The sequence below is a fragment of the Teleopsis dalmanni genome, chromosome 2, assembly GCF_002237135.1.
Source record: "Teleopsis dalmanni isolate 2A chromosome 2, ASM223713v2, whole genome shotgun sequence".
Lineage (NCBI taxonomy): Eukaryota > Metazoa > Arthropoda > Insecta > Diptera > Diopsidae > Teleopsis > Teleopsis dalmanni.
Window position 1 is genome coordinate 14,413,969 of NC_051847.1, and position 23,701 is coordinate 14,437,669.

Sequence of the window (23,701 nt, forward strand, 5' to 3'; positions counted from 1 at the left end):
TGAATTCCCTCTGTCTTTGGTTGTGGCTTAAAGATTCATATGGGTCGGTTACCATATATTTCTCTAGGTTACACATATTGTCCAGAATGTAAGAGTAGAATTGAATACGGGATAGAATAACCGTGACTATGGTATTTCTTCTGCTCAGCATGTTTTCTGTTATTATATTGTGTAAAAATTAATAAATAATAAATTATTAAGATAATTAATAATTTAAGAAAAATGACATTCATTTTTACAATTGTAAATTGAACATTTCCAAACAACTCAACAAATGTTATTGCATGGCAAACGCACTCATTGACATTAGTTTATACTGTATAAAGCAGATATTATTACTATATGTATATATTTAGATAACTGAAGCAAACATACAAATAAATGTACTGCAAATTGTAGAATGTCCTTTCTGAACAATCGGAATGAATGAATGACATTTTACATGGATGGTGGGTGGATTAAGAATTGTTTTCAATCAATTACAACTCAACAAATACAAACTGAACTGACCACACACAAGTCCTATAAATAATTTGATTAAATTTTGATATTTTAAAACTTAATATAATATCGACATTGGACAATGTAAGCATTTCAGAACATAGTTCAGAGCCAGCCAAGGACAAGCTGTATAGATACATGCATTTTAATTAATTTCTAATGCAATTATTTTATTTGACAATGACTTCAAAGAGGTGTATTGTGTGTCACTTGAAGCAATTGTTAACATAGGTTATGTAAGGATAAAATCTTACTTATTTGTGTCATTTTATTGTTAAAAAAGTAGTAAACACGAAAATTTCACTTTACTTACTTTGTATTTTGTATAGTTTGTATAGTTTGTATAGTTTCTCTGCTCTTCGCGACATTTAACTTTTAACATAAAAATAAGCAGTTAAATGTACACCTCAAACTCAACTGTAGAGTTGAGTTTGAGCAGTTGATTTTGGACCCTTTTAAGCACTAATTAATCTGATTATCATATATGTGTGTACATAAAATTAAAAAATTTCATTTATTTTTAAGTTTATTTTTTATTTTATAAATGACAATGTCTTTATTAGCTTAGGTAACATGAAATAGTACTGCGGTTACAAAAAACAAAAAAAAAATAATTAAAAAAAGTTATAAAAAACTAAATAAAAATAAATTTAAAAACAAAACTTGCAACATTGAAGGAAGAAAATGATGTTAATGTCTTAAATTACTCTGTAACTTCAATTAATATGAAGATATATACTAACGCAGATACTTACGGGTATGAGCATGTATCTATGTACGAGTAAAGATTCGTTGGTAAAGTGATGCTAATGCATGTTATTTTAGCGGCAATATTTGAAGCGCTATTAAATAAAGTTTATAAGACAAGCTAGGTTTACTGTTTATGTGTCTAAATAAAATCTAGAAGATAAAATTCTTTGTGCGCTTCATTAAGACTGTAAAGAACGTAGTTAAGTCAGTGGTAAAGTTTCAAGCGCTTAATTAAGATACCGTAGCCAAATTTATGATAGAATCTAGGTACATACTATGATGTTAATTTCACACAAATTAGAATAGACTTTGAGTTAAAATAAAAATTTTATTATAAATAAAAATAATATAAGTTAACAGTTTGGTAATCCAACTTTTTATGTGCATATGAATCTTGATGGACTATGTTCCATCAAGGAATAATTATTTTAATTATATGTAATTATTAATATAATATATTACAGTTAAATCATTACACAAAAACATGTAAATACAGTCAAACTTCCAAACTTCTACTTTATCTTATTTCTATTTTATAAATTTATAAAAACATTGCCTCAGTTGAATATGTTACTAACTTCATTAATATATAAACTATTACGACTTGGATATCATCTATTTTAAAAACATGATTAATATTTATTAGTTCGATTTCTAATAAACAACTTCATATGAATCAAAAAAGTAGTTTCAAAATATTTGAAAAATTTTGCTCTTTATTTATTATTAATACTGTATTTTCGCATGCAAAATATAAACGGATTCCTATCAACAAGTAAACAAATTATTAGAAGAGATATAATGACATAAAAGAAGAAACTTCATATACAAAGTTCTTATAGAATATTCTTTTTAAAAATAAAGGTGTGATTTTATTAAATAATAATGCTCAATATTATGACTCAGTTCTCTAGATTCTGTAGAAAACTATTATTTATTCATAACAGTATTATTATAAAGTTATAATAGTAATAATAGTAATAATAATATTTTTGGAGCACCGCATTTGATGCTAAATCTAGCAATAATGATATTATAAGGGTTGTTCGGATTACCGAAAAGTCTGAATTATTATTATATTTTTATTTTTACTAAAAATGTAATAATAATTTTGTTTTTTTTACGTGCTAATTGGTCAATAGTTAAATAATAAACTTTTTAAAAAATTTTTATTTGTTTTTAAAAGATTTTATTTTAACCGATATTGCGACTATAATCTATAGTCATCATCAGGGTAGTATAAAATTACCCTGATTGCATTAAAAAATTGATTTGAATTGATTTAACGGTTGAGTTTGATTTCTTTTTCCTTCCAAGATTTTATGAATAACTGGGTTCCGGATATCATTTTTGTTTAAAACCCTTTTGATGTTGTTTCTGACCTCACCACCTCGTGGAAAATTGGATCGCTTAATTCTAATTTGTGTCTCAATTTAAATATTCAAAATATTTCTTGACCACTTTATAATAAAGTTCTACATCTTTAGGACCTGCTATAGGCAGCCGTTTATAAACATATTAATCTTTCTTATAATATCGTGTTTGACTGCTTTTAAAAATTTTAAAAATATATAAAAGTTTTAACTAAATGATAACAATCACCATTCGTAAATAATTGAACAGAGTTTAAAGTTCAGCAAGTATATAATATATAAGTAATAATAAATATAAAACTATGATTATAAATTACTTATATTAATTAATAATAAGACACTACTTAACTATTTACTGACATACATAACAAAATATCACATTAATGAAGCAAAACATGGCATTATTTAATGCATTAGATAGTTTAGATAGTTTAAATGGCTTCTAATTGGTGGTTATAAAGTAGCAGATTCAAAACTCTGTAATAAATAATACTTAATCATTTCTTGTATGGCAAGCGCGTTATTAAAAATGTGCAACTAGAGTCTTACAAAATTCTTCTTTAGCACACATCCATAATAAAAAATCTAATTTTAAGCAACATTTCAATTGGATATTTCCATATCAGTGCGCACAGCCAATCAAAACGCCGTACTGATACCCGCTTGAGTATGATAAATTTATTTCTCGTACTGTACAATCGAAGCACTCAATGCAGTGCGAACTGCGAACCATAAGAAAAAACTTTTTTATATATTTTTATTATATTTTTTTTTAAACTCATTTGAAGTAATTTTTTGAAATTTAATTATAATTATGTAAAGTCACATATGTTATTATGTACGTGGTTTAAAAAAATGAAGCTTAAAATATTTATTTTATCTAAATTCACTAAATAAACTTGAACCTTTTAACATCAAACAATTTTCCAAAGCAAATAGAAAAACTATTTCATACATTGAAGCAAAATTGAATTTTATTAAATTTAATTTCCTTTCATCGGAAGTTTACCCAAATAGATACTATTTTGCTCTGAGTAATATTTGCTGATGTTATAGGTGATTGCATATGAAAATTGATTAAAATATTTTCTGAATAGATTTTGTGGCTTCAGTTTCTATTATGTTGTGTGCTTGCATCGAACCCAGAAAGTAACTCATTTTTAATTCAATAAATTTTAATCCTTTTTTGCAGAGACGCTGAATAAATGATGCAGCTTCGTACTGATAAAACATAATAGAGGTTAAGAGGATATTTTCAGGTAAGTGAAGTTTGATATTAAAATTGTATGCGATTTTTAATTTTTACACATAAAAGAGTATCTTTTGTATTTATATAATTAAATGCTAACAAATAAATATATTTACTTATATGTTTTTAAAAAAAATGCATTAAGGGAAAAACCCTATTGTTGCATCATCTTAAAACTAACTTAAAAACTAACAAAAAGCAGTTAAATAATATATACACAATCCCCTAGTTTACATATTATTAAATAGTAAAAATTATAAAAAACAAAAATTAAATCAAAAATAAAAATTTAGGATTAAGAACTTAAAACAGATAATTAAATATTCCAAACAAAAAGATATCAAAAAAAAAATTACAATTAAAAAATAACAATGACAAAATTAAATATAATATTACAGCTACATATTAAAATATATTAATAATAGTGCTTTTAGAGCAACTGCTTAATTTTCTGTATTTAAAAATTACTTACCAACAAAATGCTGAATTGTCCATTTAGATCACGTACTGTCAATTACTTTTATTGCGAGGATAACTCCTTCAGATATAATATCAAACGAAACTGTAATGTTTATTAAACACTCTGCGAAGAAGAATTGCCAAATATTTGTTGGGTTTTGGTTCTCCATTGAATAACATGTGCCGGGACACCTTTTGAACACACATATTTGTTGCTAACCAATTAGCATTTCTGTGTCAAACCACAAATCAAATATCAGTTCCTACATAAGTAACTCAGACTCACTGGACTCATTTTATCACCATTGAAGTCTCATTACCCTAATTTTGTTAATAAAAGCCGGCTTCTTATTAATTAACATGCCAACCACTAAACCAGGTAAAACGCATTTAAATAATACTGGTCTTATTACTATTTACAATACAATTTAGTATTGAATTAAAATGGTTTCTTAGGCATAAACATTTAGGATGAACTTTTTTCCACAAATTCATTAATCAGAGTTTCGGTTTTCAATTTCACTTATAGTAGGTTTACGAGATTTTTATCGCTGTCGACTATCTATATTAGATGACAAAATATACACTTTTTTTTTCTACTAGAACTTGTCATTTATGCTTCCACTCACAGTCAGTTCTCATTTATGAAAATCAAAAGTTAGATTAACCCGTGATCTAGCTTAACTTGACACTTCAACCTTTCTTTGTAGAGTTAATCTAACCTACATTAAATTGAAACCAAAATTGAATATTATAACTGAAACTAGTCTTTTCGCATAATATTATAACTTTATATTCGATTCTTTTGATAAGCAAAGCCTTTTATAGACATCCAATTTTATTAATATTCAAACTTAATTTTCTTGGTTTCACCAAAAAGTCACGGTATAGAATCTGATTTGATAAATCAAATAATAACCGAGTATAATGTCAGTTAAAAAACTTACACACAATTACAATAACATAGGTTAACTCCTATCATCGACTTTTTAGTAATATATGTATGTACATGGTTTATATTATATAATGTTTGAAATCTTCTTCCCAGCATTACAAATATCTTGTCGAAGTTATTTTAACAGTTATTAATAATGGTGTGAAGATTTAAAATACACCTATGTAGTTAAAGAAATTACTTTTAATGTCTTTAACTTAAAAACTTTTTAGAAAGGACGTCTTTTATTTTAATACAAAAAATGAATTCAATTTAAAGTTCTATATTCTCATATCGAAAAGGTTAAAAAAATTCTCAATGAAGACAGATCAATCTACTGCTTACAACATATTTTAATTTTTGTAGCAGTTTTTCTTTTAAAGAATTAAAAAAAGTTATTCAAAATAGACAAAACAACCGCTTCAAATCTCCTAAACTAGATCGCATATTACAGATAGAGGCGTGCCTCCAACTAACGAAACCTCTTTCCCAACAATAATTCGAAGCTTTCCGAACACAAGAGCAAAGACTTTCAGGTTGCAAGTTGCCTGGAGCAGATGATATAAATTATAGTGCAGTGTGCAATATTGCAATTGCAATAATATGCGCGCCGTCGCAATAAGCGTTCTACAAACATGAATTGTACTGCACTTCCCTGCTTTGGTAATACATCTATCTGCAACAACAATAGTAACATGTTGCACAAGTTCAACAGATACTCGTACATAGAGCAACAGCAGTGTAAACCGCTATAAAAAGGTGGTTATTTCATATTTTTTCCCTCTTATTAACTTATTTATTTTTAAGGCCAACATATGATCCTCACAATGAACGACTTTTGTTTAAAATTAAAAACAGAAAAAGCAAATATAAAAAATATATACAATAAATATATAAAAGAAGTAAATACAGTAAAATACAGTGGATGCCGCAACATCTAACTACAAATGTTAGATTTAAAATGTTTTACTATTATTTATTAAAAAAGATACAAAAGTATCTACAGTACTACAAACCATCGCTTCGTACCGCGTGTGGTTTGTTTTAACTGCAAAATCAAAACTCATATCAACGCGTTTGCAAGCCATTATGCAGTTATATTACCAATTTTTTACAATGGCAACACCAACAATAAATATTAATTGCTGTAAGTGTTGCTATTCACGTGTCTTGCAATCTACTATTAGTTAAAGAATTCTTTTGATGTAAATATATGTACTGTCCTTAAGATAACGCTTCGCAAAAAGTTTGCCGTAAAAAAGAAAATAATTTAATGTAGAATTGGGAGTGTCTCTCATTCATGCATTGTATCTGCAATCATCTGCGTGCAAATATTTATACATTAATAAAATATTAATGGATTTAATGGTGAATTTCTACTCATTGCTTTGAATTATTTATGGCACTTTGAGTAGAGCGTCTTCACTAATAACAGCAAAAGAAAAGAGGAGTTTCCGGATATTTAACCGATATTGCAAAAATGCGTTACTTATATTGGATTATTTTGCGATGCTTTTTATATGATATACTATTATATATAAAAGTATATGATTAGACAAAGTTTTGTTAAAAACTAGATTTACTAGATTTATATTTTTAGTCTTAGCAATCTTTTCCTCTTATCTGCCTTTAATTATAGGGATAGAATTATTTTAATCCACCTCATTTCTTTCTTTGTGCACTTTTGAATTTAGTAGCGCCACCTACTTCTCATATTAATTATATATCTAGTTCCATAACTTCAAATAATTATGCCTGGAGTAGTATATCAAGTTTATCAAAATTTTTGTCATAAAGAAGATACCAAAGTCTTCTTCAAACAGTACAACATCAAATGTTTAAAATAAAAAATAATACACAATATACACAATATAAAATAAACTATATATTGTGTAACATATCATATAGGCCGTGTGCAAGTTCAAGTAAATTGAGGTAAAGTTAATAGACATTTCCTTGGGGTTTTTTGCACTGCACTTATTTATTGCACTCATTTATTATTTCTCTTTTAAAAATTTTCAAATTTATTTATTTATTAAACATCTTATAAAATTTTTAATTTTTACCTAATTTACTCTACTCGAAATTCTGGTAAATACCAACATTCGCTGCCATACCGACATAATTTTCTATTTCTTTCAATTTACTGAAACCCGCACACGGTTATAGTATTTGTATAAAACATTCATTTCAATATAAGGATACTATCTTATTTACAGATATATTTAATTTGCATATATATTTGTGCAAATAGTGAGATAGAAAATATCTATGGATTTTAGCAGATTAAGATATGAATTTTGTTCCCATACAAATAAACTATTTAAACACAAGTCCCTCTCTACGCCTTGACTGGATTATTGTTTATCAGTTCATCAGACTAAGCCATAATTGACCTCAAATCTGCATACCTCTGAGGAGTCTGTGACCGAAACATAACACATCAATATATTTTGCAAAAATATAGGCGTATTCATCATACCGTAATCGAAATAATTTTTTAAGTGAAATTATGAAGTAAAATTTTGAGATGATAAAAATACTTATAAAGATAAGAAATTAATATTCTTTGAATATTCTTTGAAGGTATAACAAGTTTCTTTTGATATATCTACGGTTCGTGTTTTAATATAGAAATATGAATTCCAGTTATATAGATTCGATATGACATCGTGGTCTTCTAATTTTTAATTTTTTTTTAATTTAAACGATGTACATCTCCAACTCTGTTAAATATTTATTAATTGGACACTGCTTGACTAAGAAGTAAACTTGTGAATGTGAATCAGCGCTTTGACTTAGATTTATATTAGTTTTTAATATATTTCATCAACTTTTTGAGCACAAATGCAGTAAATTCCACATAGATCTTTAATGATTATTCACAATTCTTATTAAAAAATAATTTTGAGGAATGTATTTCTGATGAGTAAGATGTTAATCGGACATTCAACGTCAGCCAACTTTTAATGTCTAAAACGGTTGTTCTGCCAAAAAGGGTAGAGTAATTTCATACAAACATAAAAAAATTTGGTTTTATAATAATTATACTGCACAAAAGCTTCCGTAAGAAGAGTTTTCACTGTATTATTACCTTCAGAAAATTAAAAATTCATTCACTAAAAACTTACTTGAATTCTTTATAATAACAATCTTTGTATGATAATGACATTTTTTGCATGATAATGACTGACTGACTATATTAAAGAAAATAAAAATGGCGTTGCTCATTTTGTTTAAATGCATTTTTATAACTCAAACATACACATGTGTCTATATATTTTCTTCTATATTGTAGATTCATAATAAAGATATGCATAAACATACCTTGTGTGTACGTTATTTATATGTCTGAATGTATGTTGACAGTTGGCGTATTGACATTTGCAAGTCAAATTCCAAAATAAAAAATTCAAAAAATACTTAAACACTTAAAAAATGCCTTCAAAATAATTTGCTCACACTGTAAGCACACATAATATATATACATTTTATTTTTTTACTAATTCGTGGACTTTGAACTTATTATTGAAGTTATTTTTAATGAAATTCAAAAAAAAAATAATGGTAAATTACTTAAGAAAATGCTTGTAAGGAAATTTATTTTCATTTACATTTATCGACTAAATACTAAAACACCATTCCGATATTTTTATTGCTTTACATACCACGGTTTAAAAAATGAGATCCCTACATAGTTGTCGCTTTTTAAATTTAGGGACTCGTTGTTATATATGAAAATATTTGAAAAAGTGAACTTTAATAGAAGTTCTCAGTTACTTCTCCTGATACTTCTAATAGCTACTAAAACATTATGATTGTTATAGTAGATCATCTTAATGCACACTCTGAGTTATGATGCAATCTGAATGAAATGAAATTAAGAATAGAAAAACGCAGTGGTAGTCGTATAGATGTAATTCTCTTTAAGGTAACTATAGAATTTGGTTTGCAATAATGGTCCCATCAATAAATCATTAAATCCAAATTTGTATTTATTTTGCGACCATCAAAAAATCAAATGTAGGGTGCACTTTGCACATAATTTAGGAATAAGTTACATAGCATATATACTATACTATTAGCACATTACAAGCAGTCAGTGATATAGTCTACTTCACGATGAAGGGCTATTGAACAAAAAAAATTACATGTTAAATTAAAAAAAATAGTTAATACTGGTTCTAAATTGTGTTTTGTTGCTGCTTTACTGTCCTTTACTGAAATGTATTATATCTTTTGGTCACATAAGTAAAAAAGGGACTGAAGACTTAGGTGAAGAAATTACTATCTCAATGGAATGAAACCATTATCTAATCTTTATCTTAATTTTATCTTTATCTTAACTTCTTATTTATTTTAACTTTATCCTTATCTTAACTTTATGTTTATCTTAAGTTTATCTTTATCTTAAATTTATCTTAACTTTATCTATCTCAACTTTATCTTTATCTTAACTTTATTTTTATCTTCATGTTATCTTTATCTTCATCTTTATTTTTATCTTTATCTCTATATTTTTCTTTTTCTTTATATTCATCTTTATCCACTTCTTTTTTTTTCATAACAAAATAATATTATTTTTGAATTGCGACTAAATTTTAGAAACATATTGCTCCCAAATGATTAAGATAGTACTTTTATTTTATTAATATGGAGGAAATATTTTTAAAATTCTAAATATAAAAAACATTTTGTTACATACCACAAATTGCTGTAAGTTTTGCAATGTTTTGAGTTCTAATTAAATCGTTTTTTGCAATTCGTTTTATTTCATTCAAAAGTACATTAACCCACAGAAAAAAATCTATTAAAAATCCTCAATTCATATACCTTACCTTTGAATTATGTACTCCCTTACCCCTTACTGCCTGGTACCCTCAAGTATCTTTTTGAATTTACGGCGCTGCGTTCAATAAGCAATTGAAGTCGATTGCAATAACCGCAAAAGAGTGAAGTGTCCGTCGAAGTGGTAGAGTCATCAACCATGGTAAAGTGAAGGAAAAGATGATGAAAAGATCTGATGAATGTCAACAGTTGAGCTGCTGATCATTAATCATTTCATTGGGATTATGTCTTTTAATATTATAATTGAACCTATTCAAAATAGTTTAAAGTTAACTGAATTTTGAATGTAATTAAATTTTAATTGTGTTTAACTTAAAGATACAAAAATAACCAAATTGAATTATAAAGAAAGTGTGATGCTGTATTTATAAAAAATATAAAAAATCTGTATAATACATTTTTTTTTATTTCTTAAGAGAATTAAAATAATTAAATTAAAATAAAACTAATTGCATGGGAAGTCTGCGAAAAAACTTAAGTGTAAAGAGTTACTTAAGAGTTGTACCTAAATGTCATTTTTGAAACAAAACCACTAACTAAACAATAAGATTTTATTTAGTTGATTTTAATACTCGAATGTTATTTAACAATAAATTCAGCAGCCTCACGATTTTCAATGAAATGTAGTTAAAATGTACTGACTCATTCCAAAAGACTTTAAAATTGTTATGACTCTGCGGTGGAGAAGGAAAAATTACAAAACTTATATTTTGAAAGTATTTGCGGTAAGTTTTCAATGAAATTCATTTTAAAGCGTGCTTCCAGCTTTTTAGTACTTAACTATTTTAGTTAAATTTTACTTACTTAATAACGTGCAAGAATCTCGAATGTTAATTTAAAAGATACAACATCCAAAAAATATATCTGCTCACATTAAGAAATGTTGATAATTTTTGTGTAGTATCCTATGAGATACTCTCAAATTTGCATACCTTAGATTTTAAAACTTGTCAACATTCTTTCAATTAAAGAAGATATGATGAAGAGCATATGTATGTAAAGCCTGTTTACCCTTTACATAGAACAGCAAAGCTGATTCCGAACGTAAAGTCGTGGACGGAAAGAAATTTCAGCGAGATTGACTATTATGTCACACAGTTCCTATCTGGTCATGAATATTTTCGAAAATATCTATACAGAATGCAAAAAGCAAAGTAGCCCAACTATATATACTTCGGATCAGTCGAGGACAATGCTGAGCATACTTTCTTCAACTGCGAAAGATGGCGTGGAGAAAGAACACTACTTGCAGAATATATAGGTTACTTTACAGTCGATAATATTGTAGAAAAAATGGTAGAACGAGCAGAAAATTGGAACAAAATCACGCAATTCATCGAAAATGTTTTAAGGGAAGAGAAGAAAGATCTGGACGCAATCTAATCTAAAACAAAGAGCACGAGTGAGAGCCGGAACACATATTCTGATATTGAAAAAAGTAGAGTGTAGGGCAAGATTAATTATCTACAACAGTAGCGGGGCCTGGACGCAGGGCATACCGATGAAAGTCTTAAATGACTAATAGGGACCCTACCTCGAAGTAATACGAACGTAGTCCCGGGGTAAAACAAAGTCACTAGGAATGAGGGGGAGTGGTTCAGCCCGTGCGAGTCGGGTCCTCATTACATTTATATATTTAATGAAAACGTTAAGTCGACCAACTTGTTTGTGTAAAAAATGATTTGGCTTGTGTAGAGAATATCAAGAAAAAATTATCCTTTTTGTCTTCATTTATTATAATAAATCGAAATGAATAGCTTGAACCAGTGGCATAACTAAAGCGTTGCTTCCAGTCGCTTCGCTGCAGTTACGCCACTGGCTTGAACACATATTTCAAAAAATTTAGTTTTCCAATTTAGGAAAAGGGCCATGTTACACTGACGATCAAATGATCATCAATCGTTACTGTTACTTTCAATGATTTCAATTTTTATATATTATATTAAAAGCAAAAACTAATGTAGTGATAAACGATCATTTGGCGTTCTGTGTGATATGGTCCAAATAAGCTACTGCCGGTTTGGACGTAAGCTTTAAGTAAGCTTTAGAATGTATAACTTTCTCAGAATACTAACTGATTAGAAACTAAACATGTAAGTCTGTGTATATAATTATTAGAAATTATAATTAATTAAAAATTGTTAATCAAGTATAATATACTATTATTATATATACACTTATCACGTTGAATAACTTATACGATTACAAAAATCTAAAAGGTTTTCATTAAACACAGCTAAATTTTCTTCTGCACTATTGATTGTCGATGGATTTGGTGTCATATGATACGTTTTGAACTTAGTTAAGTAACTCTTAAAACGTCTTCATTAGTTTATTTAAACATTTGTGTAGGTGTTCGTCCATCATCTGCATATGTAGCTTTTAAAAATTTCGCATATAAAATATAAAATTTTTTACTTCACACAAATTAAATTGTTATTAAAATTTACGATTAGTGAAATACGTTAAGATATTTTGAATAAATTTTAATTTATGATATTTTAAGCATAACTGAAAATTTTGTTAAAATTTTTAATTGTGTTGTAAATTGCAGGCACAACATTAACCAACATATTTTGAATGTTGCACGACGCCCTACTGAACGTAAATCTGACTCCTTATTATATTCCTTTGAAGTGCTTGCCTTCGCTTGCTTTTGGTTATTGTAACCGCCAAATTTATAACGTATCTTACTAGACAAATGCAGAAAATCACGATCCCGGAAGAAATGTTAACGTGGTTTCTTGGGTTTTAAGTTAAAGTTTGTCTTTTGTGTTAGCACATAAGAAAAAAAATTTCTGTGTCGCCATTGTGCCATAAAATCTTTTTTATGCCTTTCCCACTAATGGTTTCAATTAACTTGGTGGACAATAAAATCTGTTTAAAATATTTAGACATTTACTGAAAAGTTATATTTAAAATTACATAAATACTCTTTTTTTGATGAATTCTTTTTTTTTTTTTTGTAATTACAACTAAAATATACTCGCAAGTTAACTAGAGATTTTTATTAAAATTATTTAGTCCATAGTTAAGACTCTGATTACCAATTGTATAATCCAAAAGGTCTTTTAAGTTCATAGTGCTTTGCCTCAAAAGGATCATAAATATATATTGTCTATCTCAGCCAACGTGAAATCCAAACATTTTGCAAATTTTGTTAAACATATTGTCAAAAGTATCTAAAATTATTAAATGAATTACAAAAATTGATCAATCAATCAAAATAAGTATGTACAAATTATTGCTATAAAAGCAAACCCTATCGACTGCAATACAATTATGCTAGTGCTTGTTTCAGGTGGTCCTTAAGACGAATGCATTCTAAGTATTATAATAATGTATGTTTTTTGAGTAGTAACATAATTAATCTTGCGACGCCATTGACTCAAACCCCCAATCATTTTTTGTAAACTGATTGCGGTATAGCCCTTAACTCAGGGTTAGTTAATTTTATAGTAGTAGTAGTTGCATTTTATTTAGTAATTAGTATTTATTTATTAATAATAATAAGTAATTAATTATTCAATTAATAATTTTTAAAGTATTAGTTTTAGTTGAAAAAACAAAAAAATTGATACACAGACAAGTAAGTCGTTGGGTCGATTAAGTTCTTCGAGTTTTTTAGTAAAAATTTTTACACAACGAAACCTTAGTGTTATCTCAATATAATAGAAAAAAATGCCGGTTTAGAATTTCTGAATATTTTTAATACAGAATATATGTATAGTTTTACATTTTTAATTCTATTCAAAGTAATTCCTATTTATATATCAATTAGATATTTGATTTGATTTAATCTAAAGTAAACAAAAATATAAAAATAAATATATTTTTAAATATCTACAAATCGAATGAGTACACCTCTCTATACTGCATTAATCTGATCTATGTATCTCAAAATATTTTTATAACAGATTTTATTATCATAAATCAAGAGCTCGCAAAAAAATGAACATATGCAGAACTCGTTTGATTAATGTTTGCTTTGCTTGAACGGAGTTTTCATGTCGCTTTGAACTATTAAGAATAAAATCTGCTCTATAAATCGTTTAACAATTTTATTAGGAAAATTTATGCATAATTCCCGACATAAATTGCCAATAAAAGTGACTGCAATGAATAATTGATGCTGATTTTAAGGTGTTATTTATAGTGTCGCTTGTTATGAGTGCATTGTTACCTACAGAACGCTTCTCACCGATGTAGATTTACATTACACATCCAACAATATTAATAATTTCCTGTCATTGATTAATTGTTGCCGCATGAATTTGTATAAAATGTTGATAGCAAGTGGAAATTTTAAACTATTAAGATTTGATTAATATTTCATAAAGAAAACAATAAAATATTACAGAGATTGCTTTAATTTAATTTATGTTAATCAAAAAATAAATATAACATTGCTTTTGTTTTTTGATATTAGGGAATTAAATTTAAAATGTTATTTGACATCTATTTTAAAAGTATTTAACTATCAGTTAACATAAAATACTTTTCAATAGACTTTAAAACTAGTAAATGAATAATTATCAAAAAAAATAGGTTTAAGACTACAGAAAATGACATTTCCCAACCTGAGAAGAAATATATACCCACCGGTACGCTTTAACGATGTTTTAATCCCCCAAATTATCCACGCGAAATATTTCGGGATACACTTTGACACAAAACTAACTTGGAAGCATCATATTTGTACAAAAAGAAAAGTACTTGGTATCAGACTGCGGGAGCTCTACTGCATACTGAATAAAAGTTCAAAGCTTTCAATCGAAAATAAACTTCTTATCTACAAAGCTATACTTAAACCAATCTGGACTTATGACTTTGAACACTGTGGAAGCATATATTCAAATATAGAGATTATCCAATGTTTCCAAACAAAAACCCTTAGAATAATCTTAAATGCTCCTAGATATATGACAAATGAATATATAATCCGTGATCTCAACATCCCCGTAGTTAAGGATGTAATAAAAAGTCAGGCCAGAAATGACAAAAAACCTATGTTATTTTATCCCAACCATTTTATTAGTAGAATTATAGCGCAAGGAAGAACGTTCACACGTCTCCGCAAACATACGCGACAGGAACTTTAATCTATGACCGACTTCAACAAACAGATGTGCTACTGAGCACACTCCATTCAAGCCCACAAAAATTTTAAATATTTAGCTGCACAAAATTTTAATGATATTGCTTCTGTATTTATTAAAGTTAATTAGTTCACAATTTCACGTAAATTGTACATTAAGCACAATTATATAATATGACGAAATTCACACATTAAAATAATCGAAGACATAATATATGTCTAGATATTATACATATAAAAAAGTTTCGCTGACAATTACTTTCTTTGGTTTAGCATTTTTAATGGATACAATTAAATTAAAGATATTTAATGTTAATTTTTTTTGTGGCATGTGACGCGTCTTATGAGGAAAAGAAACTCTAAGGGGTTCGAACAGTAATGACGAAGCAACAACAAAAATTTGATTAATTTATTGAAATATGGTTGACCATACAAAGCTGTTTCGACTATTGTCAAGTGCTCATCATTTGCGATCTTAGGAAATATTCGAATTCGAACAGTAATGAAGAAGCATTCAAAGTCAAAGAAGTCTTCAAAATAATTTTAAAACCTTTGATTTTATATGGCAATATAAGAATTGGTCTAACTAGTGCTATAATCTAATCTTATTTACAACTCATTGCACTTAACGTACTAATCTTCTGTAATTTTAGCAATCTCCTAGTTTCAACGATTTCTCTTTCAATTTTTACACATTTTCATGTTAAAAAGTTACATTCAGTTTATGAAATCGTATCAAACATTTCATTTCATCAATTAACTTAAAATTAGTATAAGGTATACCAACGAGTTATTATTTAATCATTTTAAACTTAATATCTGTAAATAACTTCATTTCTGAAAGTTAAAAAGTGCTACAATTTGCTTATTCATTACATATAATTACACTCTTAATTACAAAACAACAACTTAATATCAGAGTTTGTCATACTTAAAACAAAATTACTTTATTAATAACACATTATCATTAAAGATGTAGATTTAACGCCGATAATAGCTAATAATCACAAAAACAAAGCAAAAAAATTACATAGCCTAGCCAATCGCATAGCCAAGTTGAGTTCATAAATTAAAGCTTGCAAGTAAAATCCGTCATGCCCAGAAGTTGTGCAAATCACAATATAAACCTGTCTCTACTAGCTATTATTTCCTATTATTTCCTATTAATACATAAGTTCCATTTAAGTTATATACGCAAACCACTAATGACAGATTATAGAGAATTCGAAGATTGGTACTCTACGATGCAAAATCATGTTATCTCCCAACTAATAGAGCTGCGGTAAAGATAGCAAAAAAAAAGTGATTCACACTTTAAATCATCGTGTTCGTATATATAAGTTGTTCAGATATATATTAATTTGTTAACAAAAAAAAAATCACATTTATTGTATATAATTAAAATTTAAGTAATATAATAATCATATAATCTATCATCGTGAAATTGCCTCAAGCACTTACGGGAATCACTGATTTATCAAACATTTTTATTTATTAAATGATATGTATATAAATTAATATTGTCATGCAACTTAAAGATATCGATTATACTATTAGTTAATTGACTAATCAACTAATCAATTAACTGATGCATTTTTTCTACTCTATATTTGTTGTTATTGGGATTGTTCGTCATGAGTAAAACTTAATTGTTACACTTGTTTTTAAACAATTTGTGACAAGATTGTGACTTATAACTATCAATTGAATAATCTAAAGCAATTTGTCAAAATTTATTAAATTTAATTAATATTGTTTACACATAAAGTAAATTGCAACCACAAGTTTTAAGAAAATGAATATACAAATTGGCCGTGCTCAAGATAACTATAATTCGTAATTGGACGCATAGTGGATTGATTACCAGATGCAACTTTCAACGTAGTTTTCATTAAAAAATTTAATAAATAACTATATACTATAAATATAAATAATAAAAACTATATATTTATTAATTAATCATAATAATAATAAAGTTTTATTTATCGCTGATGCTTCAACTATGGCTTATTCACAAAAGCGGAATGTCCACGAGTTAACATAACAAAGAGGAGGTGGAATCCATAAATCACTTTCTGTCATTCTCTAAGTCAAATGAGATAGGGCCCTCATCAGCTTGGCAAAGACGTTATCGGATCTGATTAAGTTTATTTGAAAAATGAAATAGTCTAACGATGAAAATACAAGCAGTTATAATTGAAAGAGTATTCCGTCTTTTCTTACCACATTAGAGAAACCGAGTAATCATCGAGTAAAAATTTTATGTATTATTACGTGCTCTCTGACTTAACCTTACGTATTTAGAACCAAATATTATATAAGTCAATTAGCGGTAATAAGAAGATTATAAATTTGTCTTCTACCCACTATTTCTACAAATGTGAAGTGTCGTCATACGACTTTCAGGTCTTCTCTTCTAGAATTTTTTAATTATAAAACAAAGTTCTAGTATACAGTAAACATTTTTTTTTTCATTTTTAGTGACCAATGCAGCTAACTCTTTTTCTACGTATTTCAGTGTTAATATCTTCCATATTTATTAGAGTCCAAAGCTCATCGTTCTATCTTATATTTTACCAAAATATTCCAAAAATTCTCCATAGGCAGTCTGGTTTTTATTTTTTTGATTGCGAGTTAAGCAGTGATAACATATAACACATAACAGACACTGCTGTATTGTGTAAATGAGGTTGATGTTCAACTGGTTTTATCTAAATATCAGCTATATTTTTAATACCATATATCAAAAAGTTATGAAAAAACTAAGGCTCTGTTTATAACGCGTAAGTGGAGACAGAACCCGTCGAGAGTGAGAGTGGGGGATACGGTAATAAAGGGGGAGGATAGCATTAAATATCTAGGCAACAGGGTGGACAAATGATTCTTCATTATCTTCAACCGTTATTCAAAAATGAAAGTCTCAATGCTAACAACAGGAAGCTGTTATATGTATAACCAAATAATTCGACCGTCACTTCTATATAGATGTGTAGCGTTTAGCAAAGCCTCAAATACTACTATTCGCCAGCTAGAAATTGCACAAAACCAGGCTCTGAGAAGACTTTTCAAGGTAGTGTAGTACATTAGGACGAATGGCATCCTCAGGGATCTCAAGATTGATCTGATCAAAAAATATATAAGGGATAGAGCCCTGAAATTATTTACGAAAACTGACAGGCATACCAACACCGTGTTATTGAATCTCAAAATGGTTACAGGACTTTCGAGGAGATATTGCAGATTTGAGATCAATTATTGTTTAGTCTGATAAAGTGATAAACAGTAATCCAGTCAAGGCGTGCAGAGGGGTTGTGAAGAAACCTTGCAGTTAATAGAAAGTAAAAGTGCTCAAGAGCAGTGGCTTAACTAGCCACAACATAATAATATATTTTTTTGTTATCAAGTTAGTTTGCTAATTATGAAGACATAACTTATATAATAACTAATTGTCATCACACTTCTAGTTATTAAGGTTATAGTGGAACTGTTTTGATTTTGATGTCACGTGTTATATTGTGACACAATTTTGCATTAATATACGTAAATTTTAATTTTTTAAATTTTAATTACTCCTATTTGGCCCAGTATAAGTTCCTTCGTATATCAATAAGTTGACATCTCAATCAATAGCTGTTCTGTATTTTCAACACATTTAGTGTAGTAAATAATCAATTAATCATCACAAGCCTTGCCTTCAACACCGGTCATATCAATTTATAAAAAGATTTTTTATTTCCACCAATTGAACCAAAATGAAATTTTAAGTCCAAAATAGAAGCAGCAACGAATCTCATGCAATTTATTGTAAGATATTTTTTTGAATAATAATTTTTTTTGTCTATTGAACATTTAATATCGATTGAAATGAATCTTAATTTTTTGGATCTTTTCCTACAAAGCGCTGCGAAGAAATGCAGTACACGACAAACGGCAGTCTGGAACATCGCTTCTAGCCGCAAAATATTGCAATCGCTTTCGGTTTGCAATTTTAAGCTTAAGTAGATTTTATTTTTTTGTTGTTTTTTTTGTTTTTGTTTTTAATCCAACCTTTTTCATTTGGCATAATTTTATTTTTTACTTCGTTAGTTTTTTTCTTTTAATTTTATATATTTTTGTTGTCCTCGTATCGCAAACTGTCATCATTTTCAAATTATTTCTCGTAGAATATCTAATCGAGATTCATGCATGATCACGGCTAAATTGCTTCCAGTGCTCCGTGCATGGAGCTCACATCATAGTCAAACTAGCAACTAGCAATGCTAGTTGATAGGAAAGCCACCGTTCCGTTCCAATCGTTAAAGTTGCTGAGTAGCTGAGTGGCTGAGTTGCTGAGCTTCGTCGTGTGATTTTGTTTTCTGCTACCAATGTTGTTCTTGTTGCTATTGTTGCTGTTATTGGTGCAGTTGCTCCTTTCGTCAATTGCAAGTTGAGTTATGTTGTGTTGAGTTTGCCATGAGCTGCAACGGTCTGGCTAGTGAAATCAGTCCAAGCGAAATTGTTGTAAAACAATTGTTTAAAGTAGGAACGTGTGCGCGCGTCTTGATCTTATAACGTTAACGTTAGCTCCTTCAACTTTTCAGAGTTGCCAGTAATTTCTTATTTTACTTTTACTATTCTAAGAAAAGGTTTAATTTTCTTTTATGTTCGTTGCTCTCATTTAATTTAAGCTTCTTGTTATGTACGTACAATTTATAGACAGATATGAGAGACGCATCTTCTATCATCTACCCAAGTTATCTAAATATGTATACGTCTTGAGTTCATAAATTACCTAAAGTGTACTCGCTTAGAGTGAAAAATATTCGCACCAAAACGAATTTTTATATATTAAATATACATATATACATATATGTTAAAATACTTGTATATTAAAAATATAATAGAGATTTTATTACTTCAATTCAACTGATTAACGTAATTTTGAAACATTAACCCAAAGGGCACATACTATTAACTTTTTTCCCTTATATATAAAAAATGTTATCATTTTTTTAAATAATTACGTCATACATTGAAATAGCTTTAAGTTTAAATAAATTAAATTGAATTTGTCTTAAATAAAATTGAATTAAAAATAATTTGTTAAGAAAAAACTTAGAAATTTAAATGAAAAAAAAAAATTCTTTCTAAAAACTAAGTATTTATACTACCGAATGTATGTATTTGTATATATATATATATACATATATTGCAAAAAAGGACCCATATCATTAATTTATTTTGCTTCTCAATGAATTAAAGTACATACATACAGACAGTCAAGCTGCTTTAAAGTTCTTGAGTTCAGTTCAATTTACATCTAGGACAGTTTTTGACTGTTACATATCTCTAAACGAAATGTCGATGTAGCTCAATATTTCTCTAATCTGAGTCTCCGATCATAGGGATACTTGCGACAATTGCAGAGCAGATAAGCTAGCCAGAAAGGGTGCTTCAGAACACCTAAATAATCTGGGCATATCGCTAACATTATGCAAATTATTATTGAGTTCTTTCTGTAGTGAAATTTTTAATAAAAGATGGAAAGACCCAACGATATGCAGGCATCTGTATGCAATCTGGCCATGTTCCGATAAAAGGAAATCTAAAATTCTCATTAACATATCCTGTAGAGATATCGGTTTATTTACAGGTCACTGTAAACTTGGGAACTATGCTAGAAGATTAAGTCTCCCTTTCAACCAAATCTGTCGCAGCTGCGGGGAACACGATGAGAGTGCCTCTCATCTACTATGTTTTTGCCCAGTTCATTTTATGCTTCGCCAAAGGTTTAAGGTTTTAAACCATGAGTTTTTTTTCCTATATATACGGTAACACAATGGGTCAATAGGCCTAAGTGAATCCAATAGGAATCGGCGGTATAACTTAACCTAACCTAAGTAAAGTACACTTCACACAAAAAGAACAATAACAGCATTTAAAAAGTACACGCAAAAAAATAACAGAGAAGTCAGAAAAACAGAGAATAAATCCCTAAGATTATTTAACAAATTATATAAATCATATATTGAAAATATTCTACTAATTTTAATTTAGTCAGGAGCATGATAATGCATCAAAAATAAAAATAGAAAATAAAAATATACTAAATGTGGAAAAAAAATTAGAAAAACTACTGTTCTTTCTATTTATTTAAACATTGAAAATGTTTATAAACAATTTTTTTCTCATAATATAATGTAAGATTATACGTCTTTTTTTAATGAAGCGAGCACTTTTGTATATTTTACTATATTTCATATTGCCATGTTTTTATTGCAGTTAACTAGCACTTTGGCTTTTGCATATTACATTCATGCATAAGCGTGAAGGTTTATATAGTGATGTGTTATCTAATTAATAGAGTAATTCGAATGCAGTAGGTGTGGAATTAATCTGCTACTTAATATTTCGCTTCAATTATGTAGTATCTCGTTATTTTTTTAAATAAAACATATAAAAATATATCTACAACTAGGTAGTTCGGTGGAGTAGAACAAGTTGAACTCCTCCGTGATTAGGTGCTTTACTCTTTTTTTTTTATGCCACAATTCTTGTAATTTTTCTTAGAGGATTAGACGTTTTACGATCAGCTAATTTAAGGCATGACCTCTAGTTTTTGACTGATTTCGATGTGGGTGAGTTAAATAATGCGTTTTACGATCAGCTAATTTAAGGCATGATCTCTAGTGTTTGATTGATTTCGATGTGGGTGAGTTAAATAATGCTTAAGTCTAGATCTGATTAAGTCTGGACATAGTAAAACAACAGATATCCACAAGTAAGTAAGCCCATTTTGTAACATATTCAATATCTAGACTTTATTACGTTAATAAATGGTGTTAATAGATTTTCAAATATAATATAATTCAAATTTTGCTTGGTTACACAGTGCACTTCAATAAACGAAACTTGCATTAGGTTGATGCCTTTACAATGTATTTTTTTTTTTTGAACCAAATTCGAAATAGGTGAGAAATCATAATTATATATTTTATAAATAATGTATGTTTACTATTTTAATCTATATAGTATGTCATTATAGTTTTAAATAATGCTGATTACTTCTAGATAATCATGTACGTCATCATGTTTTGTATACAGTTATTATTTGCCCAATAATTCACCAAGTCCAAATAATTCCACATTGCCGTATGCTTTTAAAATTGCACCTACTCTTGAATCAGACACAAAGTCAAAGTCGGAGAGTGGAATATGAATTCATTTGGCATGAAACTTGGATTCTGCAGCCTGCTGTGCCTTTCTGCATTCTGTACTTTGTATCTTCAGGTGTATAACTTGTTTATTTTTTACAACTTTGCCAAAAGCTTCTGATGATAGAAGAACTCGTACTCGTCTTACTGTCGGTCGAGTGAAAAAGCATGCAATTGCATTCTTATATGCTTTTTATTACGAATGCAAATGCCGCAAGCCAAACGTGCATAAAATAGTTAAGTAGTTTATTTTTGATTCTCCTCTGCTAATCAATTCTGTTATTCTGCGTATACTTCGATATCAACCAAATTGAACTTTAACTTAATTTGAATTCATCAATTTATTTACTTTTGTCAGGATTAAGAGAATTATTTAATTGAACTGTATTAGGCCTTTTCTCTCTCAGTAGTTAAATACATCTAAAACCTGAGACTTTAAAGTGCGACTTTAACCTATTTAAAGCACTTCTTAGGAATGAATTTTGAATAAATTTTAGTCAGGGGTAAGTAAATGGTCAATAGATGAAGTTCCCATTTTAATAAATAAAGGCAGATGGTATAGGCAAATATGATTAATTTTTAGTAAACCAAACTCATCTAAGCCAGAGATTTTAGATATCCACAAGTGTTAATGAAAGGAATTGTATAAATTTAAGAAATGCATATTAATTGAGATACAATATTTAAAAAAAAAATACATTTTTTGTTATTGTAGATTTCTTTGTTACTGTCATTTCCTTACTTGGTCCATTGGCTTTATAATTTCCAACTTAATAATCAATAACATAAAATAATTGTTGCATGCATAAGTTGTGATTTTAGATTCAAATTGTTTATTTATTTAGGCCTTAGACTTATTTAGTTAGCTGCTTCATTTATTTGATTTGATTGGTATTGTGTTTTGGCCAGCAATTGCATACAATTGAATATCGTAATTCGTGTTTTTAGCAACTCACGATTTTCCCTCACAATATGCAAAACTTCACATAACCACATGTGCAATAGTCTGGCGGATGCATGCCCGTTCTGTCTGCGAAATTGTTTCATTGAGTTGGATTTGTTTGCTGCTACTACATCTCGGAGTCGTTCTCAATTGAATTATTGCTTCCACATCATAAAAACGTTGTGTAATGCGATTTAACGGCGGTCAATTATCGAATTGACATTTTTATTAAATTAATAAAACAGAAATTGTTGACTTGTGATCTTTATTTTGTTCAATTTCGTTCAATGTTGTCGCTTGTCTACTCCTCCTTGTCGAGGTTTGGTGAATGCTTATAAATTTCCTAAATAGAA

The 23,701-nt window shown here is 28.3% G+C and overlaps 1 protein-coding gene across 1 annotated transcript in view; it reads left to right on the plus strand.

The window, feature by feature from the left end:
• LOC119680451 (protein N-terminal asparagine amidohydrolase-like) overlaps nt 1-23,701 on the plus strand; it is a 39,718-nt gene that overhangs the window by 10,323 nt on the left and 5,694 nt on the right. Inside the window, exon 2 of the mRNA XM_038093270.1 lies at nt 3,817-3,883. The gene's annotated coding sequence lies outside the window, so the exon portion shown is untranslated. The remainder of the gene's footprint in view (nt 1-3,816; nt 3,884-23,701) is intronic.